General features: G+C 38.3%; 1 long non-coding RNA gene across 2 annotated transcripts in view; it reads right to left on the minus strand.

The window, feature by feature from the left end:
- The window catches only part of LOC147380214 (uncharacterized), a 52,312-nt gene extending 36,560 nt beyond the window's left edge, over positions 1-15,752 (minus strand). For both annotated transcript variants that reach the window (XR_015135017.1, XR_015135007.1), the window contains exon 1: positions 15,497-15,752. This is a non-coding gene — a long non-coding RNA (uncharacterized LOC147380214). The remainder of the gene's footprint in view (positions 1-15,496) is intronic.
- Between the last annotated feature and the right edge of the window lie 1,215 nt (positions 15,753-16,967).

The following is a 16,967-nucleotide window of genomic DNA, read 5'->3' on the forward strand; positions in this document are numbered from 1 at the left end:
TTCCAGAAAAACATCTACTTTTGCTTTATTGATTTATTTGATTACATCAAAGCCATTGTGTGGATCACAACAAACTAAGGAAAATTCTTTAACAGATGGGAATACCAGACCACCTGAACTTCCTCCTAAGAAATCTGTATGCAGGTCAAGAAGCAACAGTCAGAACTAGACATGGAACAATAGAAAGGTTCCAAATTCGGAAAGGAATACATCAGGCTGTATAATGTCACCATGCTTATTTAACTTATATGCAGGGGTACATCATGAGAAATGCTGGGCTGGATGAAGCACAAGCTGGAATCAAGATTGCCGGGAGAAATATCAGTAATCTCAGATATGCAGATGACACCATCCTTATGGCAGAAATCAAAGAGAAACTGAAGAGCCTCTTGATGAAAGTGAAAGAGGAGAGTGAAAAGCTGGCATAAAACTCAACATTCATAAAAACTAATATCATGGCATCGGTCCCTCACTTCATGGCAAATAAATAGGAAAACAATGGAAACAGTGATCAACTTTATTTTGGGGGGCTCCAAAATCACCACAGATGGTGATTCCAGCCATGAAATTAAAAGATGCTTGCTCCTTGGAAGAAAAGCTATGACCAAGCTAGATAGCATATTAAAAAGCAGAGACATTACTTTGCTGACAAAGGTCTATCTAGTTTTTCCAGTATTCATGTATGGATGTGAGAGTTGGTCCATAAAAAAACTGAGTTTCAAAGAATTGGTCTTTTTGAACTGTGGTGTTGAAGAAGACTCTTGAGAGTCCCTTGAAGGACTGCAAGGAGATCCAACCAGTCCATCCTAAAGGAAATCAACCTGAATATTAATTGGGAGGACTGATGCTGAAGCTGAAACTCCAATACTTTGGCCACCTGCTGTGAAGAACTGACTCATTGGAAATGACCCTGCTGCTGGGAAAGATTTAAGACAGGAGGAGAAGTGGACAACAGAGGATGGGATGGTTGGGTGGCATCACCGACTCAATGGCCATGAGTTTAACAAAACTTCCAAAGTTGGTGATCAATAGGAGGCCTGGCATGCTGCAGTCCATGGGGTTGCAAAGAATCGGACATGACTGTGCAACTGAACTGAACTGCTGAACATGTTAATGTCTTTTAGTGAACTCTGTGCAAATTTCTGATGAGATATTCCTAGGATTGGAGTTCCTCAGTCATAGGGTATGCATAACTTCACTTTTAATAGATTTTGGCAAAAAGATTTGCAAAGTGGCTGGAGCAATTTATACCTCCCTCTCCCCAGTAGCAGGTTAAGGGAGAAACAGCTATTCCATGACCTTACCAAGAGTTGGTTTTATCTGATTTTTTTGTTTTGCTATTCTGGTGGGTGAATATTGGGATCACCTTTTTTATTGTTGCTGCAGTTCCATGAGTTCTAATTGAATAATTTTGTGTATGTTTATGGGCCATTTGACCACCACATACTAATCATTAATTTAATACCTTATTCCCTAGTAGCTCAATTGGTAAAGAATCTGCTGGCAATGCAGGAGACCCCAGTTTGATTCTTGCATTAGGAAGATCCCCTGGATAAGGGAAAGGCTACCCTCTCCAGTATTCTGGCCTGGAGAATTCCTTGGTCTCATAGTCCATGGGGTTGCAAAGAGTTGGACATGGCTGAGCGACTTTCACTTGCACTCTTCACTTTTCATAATGAATATGGGCTTACCTGGTGGCAGTGGTAAAGAATCCACCTGCAATGCAGAATAATGCAGGAGAGGCAGGGTTAATCCCTGGATTGGGAGGTCCCCTGGAGGAGGAAATGGCAACCCACTCCAGTATCCTTGCCTGGAAAATTCCATGGACAGAGGAGCCTGGTGGGCTGCAGTCCTTAGCTACTATAAGGACACGACTGAAGCAACTTAGCACACATGCAGGCACATACAAATTATAAGAGGCAGATTGGGATTCAAACCAGGTCTGCCTTGACTGGAGCCTTAACTCTTGGTGCAGTAGATGGTGGCTAACTCATCACTCTTCTCAATGAATTTCCTGCATAGTGGGAGAGGCAGACATGTAAACACCTAATATTAAACACAGATTACAAGTAAATAAATACTAAATAGCAATGAATAGTCTGTTGATACATTAAGAGAAGAACAAGTATTTCTGAAAGGAAAGAATAAAAGAAGAGAGGGGTATTTGAGGGGGGTCTGGAAGTATTTCAATAGAATGAGAGAAGTGGAGATGTCTTCCACACTCAGGGCCCAGGGTGATCATACATAAAATGAGAAAGTTGTTGGGTGGAATATACAGATTGACACAGGAAGTAATGAGGTTGGGATAGATGTTGAGAGTCAGACTATGGAACTCCAAAATCATGGCAGAAATGTGTTTAGGCAACAGAGTTGCTTAAGAAAACAGTAGTGTTGTATAGAAACAGCAGTGTTTCTATATGTAATAATGAACTGTAATGAAAGAGAATTTATTTTTAAGTTACATTTGCAAATGTTTTAACACCTTGGTCCCTAATGACTTTTGTATATTGGTTTTCATTCCTGCAAATTTACTGAATATATTAGATCTAAGATTTTTGGTAGAGTCCTTAGGTTTTTCTAAATACAATATCATGCCATATGGAAATAGTGACATTTTTCCTTCTTTCTCTTAGATTTAGACAACTTTCACTTCTTTTCCTTACCTAGCTGCCCTGTCTAGGACTTCCAGTACTATGTCAAATAAAAGCAGTGAGAGTGAGCATATTCTTGTTTTAGTCTTAACCTCATAGTCTATTGAGTATAATGTTAGTTGCTGGTTTGTCATAAGTGCACTTTGTTATATTGAGATATGTTCCATGTATACCCACTTTATAGGCAGTTTTTGTCATAAATGGGTGTTGAAGTTTCTCAATGCTTTTTCAATATCTACTGAGAAAAATTACATAATATTTATCTTTCATTTCTTAATGTGGTATATCACATTTATTTTACAGATGTTGAACTATCCTAGCATCACTGGAATAAATCTCAGTTGATCATGGTATGTAATCCTTGTAATGTATTATTGAATTTGGTTTGCTAATATTTTGTTGAGGATTTCTGCATCTGTGTTCATCATGGATATTGGCTTTTGTTTTTTTTTTTTTTTTCTTGTGGTGTCCTTATCTGGTTTTGGTATTAGAGTAATGCTAAGTTGCTTCAGTCGTGTCCGACTCTGTGCAACCTCATAGATGGAAGCCCACCAGGCTCCCCCGTCCCTGGGATTCTCCAGGCAAGAACACTGGAGTGGGTTGCCATTTCCTTCTCCAATGCATGAAAGTGAAAAGTGAAAGGGAAGTTGCTCAGTCGTGTCCGACTCTTAGCTACCCCATGAACTACAGCCTACCATTGCCTTCTCCGTATCAGGGTAATACTGACTGGTAAATGCATTGGAAGATATTTCCTCCTCTTTTATTGTCTGGGAGAGCTTGAGAAGGAATTGATATGGATTCTTCTGAAGAATCCATATCAATTCCTTGGGGCTAGCACACTGGGACGACCCAGAGGGATGGTATGGGGAGGGAGGAGGGAGGAGGGTTCAGGATGGGGAACACATGTATACCTGTGGCGGATTCATTTTGATATTTGGCAAAACTAATACAATTATGTAAAGTTTAAAAATAAAATAAAATTCAAAAAAAATGTTTGGTAGAATTCATTAGCAAAATCGTCTGGTTCTGTACTTTTATTTGTTGGGAGTTTGTTTAAATTATTGATCAACTTCTTTATTAAAAATTGGTCTGTTCAGTTTTAAAATTTTTTTGTGATTCACTCTTGGTAGACTGAATTCAGTTTTAGTAGACTGTGTATTTCTAGGAAGTTATCTATTTCTTCTAAGTTGTCCAATTTGTTAGTGTGCAAGTGTCCTTGGTACTCTCTTATACTTTGTATTAATATTTCTGTGATGTCAGTTGCAGTGTCTCCTCCTTCGCTTCTGATTTTGTTGCTGTTGTTGTCCAATCACTAAATCATGTCTGACTCTTGCAACCCCATGGACTGCAGCATGCCAGGCTTCTCTGTCCTTCATTGTCTCCCTGAGCTTGCTCAAACTCATGTCCATGGAGTCAGTGATGCCATCCAACCATCTCATCCTCTGTTGTCCTCTTGGCCTCAATCATTCCAAGCATTGGGATCTTTTCCAATGAATCAGCTCTTCACATCGTGTGGCTAAATTATTGGAGCTTCAGCTTCGGTATCAGTTGTTCTGATGAATATTCAGGATTGATTTCCTTTAGGATTGACTGTATTGATGTCCTTGCAGTCCAAAGGACTATCAAGAGTCTTCAACAGTACCACAGTTCAAAAATATCAATTATTTGGCACTCAGCCCTCTTCATGATCCAGCTCTCACATCCATACATGACTACTGGAAAAACCATAGCTTTGACTATACAGACCTTTGTCTACAAAGTACTGTCTCTGCTTTTTAATACACTGTCTAGGCTTGTCATAGATATTCTTTCTAGAAGCAAGCATCTTTTAATTTCGTGGTTGCAGTCACCATCCACAGTGATCTTGGAGTCCAATAAAATGAAATTTGACACTGTTTCCACATTTTCCTCATTTATTTGCCATGAAGTGATAAGACTGGATGCCATGATCTTCGTTTTTTGAATGTTGAGTTTTAAGCCAACTTTTTCACTCTCCTCTTTCACCTTCATCAAGAGGCTCTTTAATTCCTCTTCATTTTCTGCCATTAAAGTGTTATCATATACATATCTGAGGTTAATGCTATTTCTCCCAACAATCTTTATTCCAGCCTGGCATTTTGCATGATATATTCTGCACATAAGTTTATTAAGCAGGGTGACAATATACAGCCTTGATGTACTTCTTTTTTTATTTTATAAGTTCTCTATTTTTTGGTAAGTCTAGCTAAAAATGTTTGTTTACCTTTTCAAAAAAAATCAGCTCTTTTTTTCACTGATCTTTTCTATTTTCTTTTTTGTCTGTCGTTTATTCATATTAATGTATTGATCCTTATTTCCTTTCTTCAGCTAAATTTGTGTTTCATTTATTTTTATTTTTCTAGTTTCTTGAGGTATAAAGTTAGATCACTTGAAATTTTTCCTGTTTTTTGAGGGCTTGTTTAGAGATTCTAGCAGGGTAGTGAAGCTATTCTTATACTCTTGATCAAAGAATGGCCCTCCTCTAACAGGGGAGGATGTCCTCTTTGGCAGGGTAACTCAGCTTCAGGAGCAGTGAGGGAGGAAATGGATACCCACTATCCAGCCAGATCAGTGAAATAAACCCTGGCAACTAACAGGGTGACAGATGCCGCAGCCAGATAACCTTCACATCTGAGATTTCTGCTGTTTCTTGATGTAGGTATTTATAAAAAACCTCCCTTTTAGAACTGTTTTTGCTGCAGCACTTAAGTTTTGGTCTGTTATATTTCCATTTTCACTGTTTTCAAGGGACTCTTTGATTTCTCTGATTTCTCCCTCTGACCCATTGATTTTTCAATGGCACAAAGTTTAGTCTCCAAATATTTGTGAATTTTTCAGTTTTCTTTGTGTGATTTATTTCTAGTTTTATACTACTGTATTTGGAAAAGATGGTTGATATAATTTCAGTACTCTTAAACTTATTGAGTTGTTTCATGGCCTAATATAAGTTTTTTTTTCTGGAGAATGTTTCACATGTGGTTGAGAAAAATATGATTTCTCTGGCTTTAGGGTGTACATTAAGTGCATTTTTTGATATAAAGCCTCTATTTAGTTGGTTACTTTAAAGTGAAAAGTAAAAATATATGTAATCTACCCAATAGGGTTCTGCTTTTTGTTTTTTGTTTTTTTGTATTTAAATAAGAGGATATAAAACACCAATCCTAATGATATTGTATTCATTGAGATGGATCTGAAACAATGTGACAAGCCTTTAAGCTCTTTGAATGAAGGGGAAATGCCAGTGTTAGCAGATTCTAGAATAATCTACCCTCCAGGGCAATTCAATATCAGATACATTTTAAAAATTTCAGTTATTGTAATCTTCAACTTGATTGGTTCCTTTTTATATAGTCATCCCTCAGTATCCAGGATCCATGGAGGATTGGTTCTAGGACTTAACCATGGACACCAAACTCTGCAGATGCTCCAGTTCCATAGTCAGCCCTTAGTATCTGTGGTTCTGCATCTGCTTATTCAGCCAAATACCATCATGTAGTTCTGTAGTGTTTACTGGAAAAAAATCTGCAATTCTGTGTGAATCCACACAGTTCAAACTGGTGATGCTCAAGAGTCAATGGTATTTTCTAGGTTTTTTTTTTTTTTTTTTTTTTTGTGGAATTGTTCATCCATTTTTCTCTAGAAATTAGTGAGTATCTTTATAATGTTTACCTTGAACTCTTCATTGGATAGATTGCCTATCTCCAGTTTGTTTAGTTCTTTTTCTGAGTTTTTGTCTTGTTCCTTTACTTGAAACACAGTCCTTTTTCTTTTTAATTTACCTAATTCTCTGTTTCTCTTATATGCAGGTCAGGAAGCAACAGTTAGAACTGGACATGGAAAAGTAGACTGGTTCCAAATAGGAAAAGGAGTACGTCAAGGCTGTATATTGTCACCCTGCTTATTTAACTTCTATGCAGAGTACATCATGAGAAACACTGGGCTGGAAGAAGCACAAGCTGGAATCAAGACTGCCAGGAGAAATATCAATAACCTCAGATATGCACATGACACCACCCTTATGGCAGAAAATGAAGAGGAACTAAAGAGCCTCTTGATGAAAGTGAAAGAGGAGAGAGAAAAAGTTGGCTTTTGGGGCTGGTACACTGGGATGACCCAGAAGGATGGTATGGGGAGGGAGGTTGGAGGGAGGTTCAGGATGGGGAACATGTGTACACCCGTGGCGGATGCATGTTGATGTATGGCAAAACCAATACAATATTGTAAAGTAAAAATAAAAAGTAAAATAATAATAATAATAAAAAAAGCTCAACATTCAGAAAACTAAGATCATGGCCTCTGGTCCCATCATTTCATGGGAAATAGATGGGGAAACAGTGGAAACAGTGTCACACTTTATTTTTGGGGGCTCCAAAATCACTGCAGATGGTGATTGCAGCCATGAAATTAAAAGACGCTTGCTTCTTGGAAGGAAAGTTATGACCAACCTAGATAGCATATTCAAAAGCAGAGACATTACTTTGCCAACAAAGGTCTGTCTAGTCAAGGCAATGGTTTTTCCAGTAGTCATGTATGGATGTGAAAGTTAGACTGTGAAGAAAGCTGAGCGCTGAAGAATTGATGGTTTTGAACTGTGGTGTTTGAGAAGACTCTTGAGAGTCTCTTGGATTTCAAGGAGATATAACCAGTCCATCCTAAAGGAGATCAGTCCTGGGTGTTCATTGGAAGGACTGATGCTGAGGCTGAAACTCCAGTACTTTGGCCACCTCATGCAAAGAGTTGGCTCATTGGAAAAGACTCTGATACTGGGAGGGATTGGGGGCATGAGGAGAAGGGGACGACAGAGGATGAGATGGCTGGATGGCATCACCGACTCAATGGACATGAGTTTGAGTGAACTCCGGGAGTTCGTGATGGACAGGGAGGCCTGGCATGCTGCGATCATGGGGTTGCAAAGAGTCGGACATGACTGAGCGACTGAACTGAACTGAATTCTCTGTTTATTTCTCTGTTGGGTAGGTCTGTTACATTCTAATCTTGGAGAAGCGGCCTTATGTAGGAAACATTCTATAAGACCCAGCAGTACACTTCCCTCTGGCCACCAGAGCTAGATGCTCTCAGAATGTCCACTACCTGGGCTACATAAGGTCCTTCCATTGTTGTAGGCTGACTACTGTAGGCATGCTGGTGGCTGGGGCTGGCCACTGGCCTGGCTCACTATGCAGCCCACTGGCAAACATGGCTCCTACCCAGTGGAGCCAGCTCCTGGCACTAATAGGCTAGAGGGAGGATTCAGAAGAACAAATTGGGAATTTGGATGACAGAGAAGTAAAAATCAACCAAGTTTAACACGAAAATAAAAATTAAATTAAAAAACGAAGACATTTCAGCATACCTTTGGGACAATATTAAATGTACTAACATTTGTGTTATAGGGGTCCCAGAAGGAAAAGATAGAGGAAAGGGACAGAAAACTTATTCCAATTAACAGTAATTTAAAACTTTCCTAACCTGGTGGATGGGAACAAACATCCAGGTCCAGGAAGCATAGAGAGTCCCAAACAAGATAAACCCAAAGAGTTCCACACCAGTACCCATTATATTCAAAATAGCAAGAATTAAAGGTAAAGAGAAAAATCTTAAAAGCAGCAAGGGAAAAGGAACTCGTTACATTGAAGAGAACTTCCATAAGACAATCAGCTGACTTTTCAGTAGAAACTCTGGAGGCCAGAAAGGAGCAGCATGAAATATTCCATTTGTCAAAAGTATTATATCAATATTTCTTAAAGCTATCATTCAGATTTGAAGGAATGATAGAGTTTTTCAGACAAGCAGAAGCAGAAGGAGTTCATCATCACTTACCTAGCCTTATAAGTAATGTTAAAGGGACTTCTCTAAGCAGAAAAGGCTGTAACTAGAAATTGGAAAATTACTCCAGGAAAAATCCCACTGGTGAAGATAAACATATAATGAAGATAGTAGATCACCCACTCATAAAGCTAGTAGAAAGGTTAAAAGACAAAAGTAGTAAAATTACCTATATCTACAGTAAGTAGTTCAGAGAAGGCAATGGCACCCCACTCCAGTACTCTTGCCTGGAAAATTCCATGGATGGAGGAGCCTGGTAGGCTGCAGTCCATGGGATCACTGAGAGTCGGACACGACTGAGTGACACTTTCATGCATTGGAGAAGGAAATGGCAACCCACTCCAGTGTTCTTGCCTGGAGAATCCCAGGGGTGGCGGAGCCTGGTGGGCTGCCGCCTATGGGGTCGCACAGAGTTGGACACGACTGAAGCGACTTAGCAGCAGCAGCAGCAGCAGCAGCAGCAGCAGCACAGTAAGTAGATAAGAGACACAAAATAAAAACAGGCTAAATATAAAGTTAAAAACATAAAATGTAGTTGGGGAGTAAAAATGTAGGGCTGTTAGAATGAATTCAGCTTAAGAGATCATCAACTTAAAATATTTATACATGTTATTACATTATATGTAGTTCACCAGGCTCCTCTGTCCATTAGATTTCCCAGGCAAGAATATTGAATATAAACCTAATAGCAATCACAATCCAAAATCCTGTATTAGATACACAAAAATAGAGAGGAATCCAAACATAACCATAAAGATAGCCATCAAATCACAAGAGAATAGTAACAGCAAAGAACTACAAAAACATCCAGGAAACAATTAACAAAAGGCCAATAAGTACGTATTCAAAATTTCCAAAACTTAGAGGAAACCAAGATGTCCTTCAGTAGGTGAATGGTTAAACTGCACTTCATTCAGGTAGTAGAGTATTATTCAACACTGAGAAGAAATGATTTGTCAAGCCATGAGAAGACATGAGGAAATCTTAAATGCATAATGCTAAGTGAAAGAATCCAGTCTGAAATGGTTATCTACTATATGATTCTAACTGTATAACACTCTGGATATGAAAAAAAAAACTATAGAGATAATAAAAGGACAGTATAGATATTTTTAGGGCAGTGAAGTGTTACACTATAATGGTATATTTGTTGAAACCCATGGGATTTACAGGACCAAGAGTGACCCCTGATGTAAACTAAGGACTTTGGGTGATAATGAAATGTCAATGTAGATTCATGAGTTGTGACAAATATATCTTCCTGGTGGGGGATGTTGATAAAGGAGGAGGCTATTAATGTGCAGAGGCAGGAAGTATGTGGGGAAATCACTATATTTTCTGTTGAATTTTACCATTAACTTAAAAGCCCTCTTTAAAAATAAGATAAATTAAAACAATGCACAACAAAACAAAAATCAGATGCTTGTTTCCGGGACTCGCCTTGTATTTTTGATGTGAGGTTGGTAAACAGCTGAGAGAGTGTTCACCTCGAAATTTTTATTTGCTTAGGTCTGTGGGCATTGCTTTAGTACTGCCACATGGCAGGGAGTCAACCATATCTCCTCAGGCCAAAAGTTTCCAGGAAAATATAAGGCCCTCCATAAACACAAAACTTCTATAGGTACAAAGTGCAAGATGAACTTCAAGCCTTCACAGACATTTTCATAATGTAATTTTCCAGAAGAATAACTGGTGCTCCAACTAGGGAGACATGGGAAGGTGACATTTTTTTCTTCCCCTCACTGATTTACATGCCATAAGCTTTAAATAACCACCTCCTTTCTGAAATGTTACTCTCCAAATAATGTGAGGGCTTCTGGGTGCCAGAGAATAAGGGAAGTAAAGATATTTCGCATGAGTTTCCAGGAATGTTCTGGTATTTCCTGAACCTAAGTATTTGCATTCAAGGTATAAAAGGCTTGATTTTATGGCTGCAGACAAAAAGCTGGCTGAGCCATCATGAGAAATAAAGCCTTCTGGAAGAGGTAGTTAAGCAAGGATGGAAAAGTAGCAATTAAATGTGCAGTATCGCCTTCCTGGCCTTGAGGGCTAGCCAATGTTCTCAGGACTCTTTGGGAACAATTTTAATCAAAAAGCATAATTACTCTTATATATCACTTTAGAGCTTACGAAGTATTGTCACATAAATTATCCCATTATTATTCAATATATTTGGTGTTTTAGAGATTTGCATGTTTTCTTTCACAGCCTCACTTCATCTTTACATCAGTGCCATGGAGCAAGGGGCCAGGGATCTTCTCTATTTGACAAGGAAGGAAACTGAGGCTCAAACATTAGTGACATATTTAAGGTTGGCTTTTTTGTTGGCAAGAGAAGCAGAATCAAAAAATAGTTCTAGATTTCTGGGCTGGTAATCATTTATGTGGAAAGCGTTTTTTAAAAAGAAGCAGAGAGAGGGTGGCTGACCTCAAATCTATGACCATATAAAAACTGCTCTGAAAAATATTTCCTTCTGGCAGTCAAGCAGGAGCTGAGCTCCAGCAGGAAATGTAGGAGGAGAACAGACTCCTCTCTTTCCCTCTGTGCATATGCTTCCTGTGCTCCCAAATGCCACCTGGAATGATTTCTGTTCATGAGGAGAACTCTGAAAAGAAGTCTTAGGTACAAATTTTGTAGGAGAAAACCCAAATGCCTAAAGCAAAAATGTTGTTGTACTACTCCAATTGCTCAGATTAAATCAATATGTCTCTTAGCTTTCAAGGGAGAGAGAGAAACACCCACTTGGAAAAACTGAGACTGCTTGGAAAAGTACAGGAAAAGCCAAAAAGAAATGAACAGTAGCTATTATTGAATCCAGAAGTTATAACTTTGGGGAGGGCAGGACATGGAGGAGTGGAGCAGGGTTGGAAATTGCTCTAGGAAATCAAATTGCTGTCCCCTCAGTTGGCACTGCATTATTGCCCTGGCTATATTTTACCTCGCTGGAGGGCTTCAGTGACCTCATGCCCCTCGTATGACCTTCCAACCAACAAACAGTAGTGAAATACTATCTGTTTCTATTGAAAAGGAACCAATAATAGCAAGGCTGCGGGGCTGAGCGTGGCCAACACCAGAAAGAAGCTTTGCTCCCTTTTTGTGCACATGAAGGGGATGAGGGAATGTGCCACCTGCGACATGATTATCCCTCACTCCTGGGAGCACAAGCCTCCAGGTCCAGTCTCTTCTACTCTTTGAAAAGGAGAGCTTCCATCCCAGTGAGAAATGGGACTATCAAAAGCCAAGTTTCCACTTTTCATGCCTATACTTTAACTAGTTGTTCCTTTGTTTCTCATTGAGGAAACATCTAATTCTTTGGCACCAACACTATACAGTGTTTTGGGATTATCTACCAACCTGGAAGGGTAGGACAGTCTCAGAAGCAAACCGCTGCTACAGAGACCTGGATGTTTACTCTGCAGGAAAGAGTGACACCTTCAGGCTTCCCTACAAGGCAACTGATTAAAATAAGGCTGCTGGCAGAATGAGGCAGGGATACAGAACTTCCTGAACCACATCTCTGCAGTTTATAGCTGTACACTCTAGAGATGAAGAACTTGATATGCCTTAGGGGTTCCTAGTTGACACAGTGGTACAGAATCTGCCAAGGCAAGAGATGCAGGAGATGTGGGTTTGATCCCTGGGTCAGGAAGATCCCCTGGAGAAGGAACGGCAACCCACCCCAGTATTCTTGCTTGGAGAATCCCATGGACAGAGGAGCCTGGTGGGCTACAGTCCATGAGGTAGCAAAGAGTTGGAAGTGACAGAGCACGCAAGCAAAATAGTGATTCCTGAGGGCATAATACAAAACTGTTAGTGAAATTTTTCCTAAATTATCTGAAAAAATAAATTACATGATCTATAAATTTTAAGGACAAAAAATGTAAATAATGTATTTAAAACTCACCCAAGTTTTCAGCCAAGTCAATTCAATTGGCACACATTTAGTATTGAATTCACTGTGGACTAGCAGAAACAGAGTGGAATTTTTCTCTCGCCTCTCTGTCATTATTGTAGGGAAGGAGACAGCTGAACATGGGCAAATGTAGTAGAAGATTATAATATGTGCTGTGATTTAAACAATCTCGTGACAGTATAGGAAAGAAGATGAACTTTGTATGGTAACATCTGTGACTCATTGGTAGGAAGGCTCGATTTAATCTGAATCCTGAATCTATTAGGTCATTTCAGAACTTGACCAAGATTGAAGGAACTGAAAGAATAAACCAGGTCCATGTGAGGAATTGCAAATAGCTGCACATGAGGGTGGAGGGAGAGAGAGAAGGGTGAAATATAGGTTGTGGTCATACAATGGGGAGCTTTATATGTAGGCTAAGTAATTGGTCATTTATTCCAAGTACTAGGAAGTGACTGTTTTACAACAGGGGGATGGTAATAACTCTAGCAATCATGTATAGTATTGATCAGAGAGGGTGACCATTGCAGTACATAGCCAGGAAGCTGAGAGGGTCAGCGCTATGTTAGCAGTGCAAAAAGAAAGGTCTATGCGAGAGATATTTTGGATATGATTCAGATTTTTATAAGTACTTGCAGTCCTTCACAGACCACACAGATAGGTATATCTATTTTTAAACTTTTACAGTGATTTGATACACAAAACAAATTGTGTTAGGAATGAAACTTTATCCAAAGGAAGAGAAAAACTATAGTAACTTATCACTAAAATATAAAACAAATTTTTTTAAACTGCCCCAAATTGTGTGTGGTTAGGAATAACAGGATGTGTATAGAGTGGAAAAAGTCTTGAATTAATTACACGTTATGATGCTTTGGGCAAGTTTCTCAATCTCTGAGTCTCAGGATTCACAAATATAAGAGTCTTGGGCAAAGTAATTTCAAGTGTTGTAATTCAATGTATCCTTTGTATATATGAAATTGTGTTTTAATTAAAAAGAATATTCTAAATTATTTTCCTAAAAGTACAGAATTAAAACACGTTTGGTAAGACAATTGCCCCTAATGATGACAGTTTGACAATATGTGTGTCTAACATTTAAGTCACCCCTTTGTCTATAACTCAAACACGCAAGTTTACACACGTTTCTAAGGGGACTGTGAAACGGATCTAGGAGTTTTTATATTTCAACTTTTACTGCTCAGTTTTATGGTAAGATATATTTTATGAAAAGAATTGCCCTTTGGATCAATACTATGTTTACAACATTAATCTAATAAATAATGAAAATAACCATTAAACAAGGCAGCCATATTAAGTAATTTATAAATAACCATTTTAAAGCTGTAGCTGAGTAATTGATTATGACATAAACCACTTTTGGCCTTTAAAAAAATACTCTGTCCCCTAAAATAGACAGCAGTTCTCATAAAACATGAAATATGTGTGTTTGTCAGATATTTATTACACAAGAAGTTTGCAGAAATTTTAGGATGTAAATGATTAGATCATCAGGGCATTATTGACTTTCTTTGATATATGACCTATTTGGGGCTAATGTAGCATCAGACCTTTTAGAAGAATCCAATTTAATAAAAATAAAATAGGTGAATATAAAATTTCTGCATTTTTGGGCATTTTATGATTCTTACAATTAGAATAATCATAATAACTTAAACATGTAGAAGAGGTTCCAATTTGTAGGAAAAGCCCAAGCATCAAATTTATTTTTTAAATAAAATTACTATATTAAATATCATAGTCAAATTAAAAATGCAGCTAGCCATCCCATCAGGTATAATGAATTGTGAAACAGAAAAATAAGTCTATATATATATATATATTTAAAATTTTTTTACAAATAATGTTATTTTTTCCCTACTCCTCTGGTTTCTCTAAGAATGTTATTTGTTACTACACTGGTTTCAAAATTAAAATAGCCTATTCTATATAATTTTATATACAGCCCCTCAAACAGTCTCCAGGATGTAAAATAGGTGCAGCTATTTTATTGTACACACAATACTAAATATCTGGAAACATCTGAGTGACTGACTTAATATTTCTTTTTTCATTCAGGTGCCTGAGATATAGTAATCCCAGTTTAAAATTGACTGCATTTAAAATTCATTCATATCTGTCTTACTGATTGAGTACAATCATTCAGTTTCTAGAGACAGGTGATGGTAGTAATATAATTCAATTCCACGTATTTAATTCTTCTCTGATACACTTTCTGACCTGTGACTTTTCCCTCTGCGATTTGGCTCTTAGAGCCACCATTGCCATGGGCTGAGAGATAGAGTGTCAATTTAGGCAAGAAAACAAAGGTGGCAAATTCCCTTCTTTAATCTCAAGTTATCTGGGTAGCAAGGACCAGTGTATCTCCCTCCCTCCCTGTGTAATATAAAATAGCTTCTGTTTGGGGAAGGAGAGAAGAATATTCCATATAGAGTTAGAAGACTTCCTACCTCCCCTCCCCAATAGCCACATCTACCACAGATGAAGTCTAAAGGAAAGGATGAAATTACATAGTATCTTACTAAATTGAGGCATCAGAAGCATAAGAGAATCTGTGTCCCATTTCCTAGACGGAGACTAAAGAGATATCAAGCTGCAGAGCAAAGTCCCACATGTTGTCATGGTGTTTTAGCTCCAGAATAATGTAACTAAGATCTGAATGCTTGCATGAGTGCATGCTTTCTAAGTCGCCTCAGTCATGTCTGACTCTTTGTGATCCTATGCATCTCAGCTAGCCAGGCTCCTCTATCGATGGAATTCTCCAGGCAAGAATACTTGAGTGGATTGCCATGCCCTCCTCCAGGGGATCTTCCCAACCCAGGGATTGAAACCCGGTATCTTAAGTCTCCTGCATTAGCAGGTGGGTTCTTTACCACTAGCGCCACCTAGGAAGCCCCTGAATGTTTGGATCCCCTCCAAATTTACATGATAAAATCCCAACCTTTAAGGTAATGGTATCCAGGAGGTGGGGTCTTTGGGAGGTGATCAGGTCAAGCTCCCTCGTTCCTTCCATCATGTGAGAGGACAACAACAAGTCAACAGTTTGAGATGGGAAGAGGGTTCTCACCAAAACACTGCAGAACACGCAGTCACCTTAGTCTTGGACTTCCAGCCTCCAGAACTTTGAGAAAGAGGTTTCTGTTTAGCAGACATCCAGTTTATGGTATTTTGTTACGGTAGCCTGAGCAAACTGAGACAGCCGTTGTGGCAGGTCTAGGCACAAGACAACCTCCCTGAGTTTCCCCAGATACAGAATGACACAGGCAGGGACTCTGAAGTGTCACAGTCTGTACCAGGAGCTGCTTCGCTCTCAGCCAGTTATCAACAGGGATTGGAACATGACCATGTATTAAATTGGACACGTCATTGTCAAAACAAGGGCCAGCTTTAAATCCATTGAATAGAGCTATTTCGTGATTTAGAGGCAGACAGTACCCTCCTACTTATGACTAAGTACTATCGGCCATAAATCTTATTTGCCTACTGAAACCTTAACAATGTAACATCAACCCCAGGGTTGAAAAAGTTTGTTTTAGAGCCAAGGTAATTTAGAGATCTCTGAAATTTTCAGAATTTCCTAGTCATAGTTGGATAAAGCATTAAATAATGCTTGAGGGCTTGAGTTAGATATTAAATTCCATTGTAGAATAAATGAAAATATTTATAAATTTGCATATCTTCTGTTCTTACTATGAATTTCATATTTTCCATAAAAATGAAGTAACAGGGAACATATTCAGTATCACATAATACTTTTATCTTTGCATCATTAGTAGCACAAATCCATCTGTGGTTGAAAAAAACAAGGTGCTTTTAGTTTTGGGTACAAAGATTGGTTATTTTATATATTTTATATTGGTTATTTTATAAATGTATATATTTATAATATAAATATATTTTATATTTGTGAATTTGCTTCATTGGTAAACTGTGTGAATATTTGGAAAGGAACTTGTTCAAATCATGGGTCCAAAATTTATTGTTCTACGTAAGGTTTGATCTAGAGCAAATTACCTAATTTCTCTGAAACTACAGAAAAAGGAATATCAATATTCACCTTATATGGTTGATGTCAAGTTAAATAACATATATATACAAGTGCTTAAAAATTTCTTTTTTTTTATCCTTATAACCTGAATAATAAGACAAAGCACCTAGTACAGTGCTTTGCAAATGGCTGGTAGTTGACAAATATTGTTGAATAATATGGAGCAAGGCAAATCTTCCGAGTATAGTGTACCTAGAGGTTCTTCTTCCATCTCGTCTTCCCACTTCTTTCTCTTTACCTCTTTTGATAATCAACTCTTATCTTTTTGCTTATCTGATTATGTCATAGTAGACTTTCCCCTTTAAGCCTTCGCTAAATATGCTGACCTATTCTTACCCCACCTAAGACTTCCTGAAACAAAATTAAATGTTAAAGTGGAGCATCAGTCCACCTAGCCTATGTTGTGCAATCCCCTTTGAGAATCCTTTAATCCACTCCTCTTCTACTTTCATGTATTCTGTCCCAGAACAGTTCATTTATCGTGCATGTG

This window comes from Bos grunniens, chromosome 1, assembly GCF_055505025.1.
Source record: "Bos grunniens cultivar Pamir isolate PY7600 chromosome 1, Bosgru_T2T1.0, whole genome shotgun sequence".
NCBI lineage: Eukaryota > Metazoa > Chordata > Mammalia > Artiodactyla > Bovidae > Bos > Bos grunniens.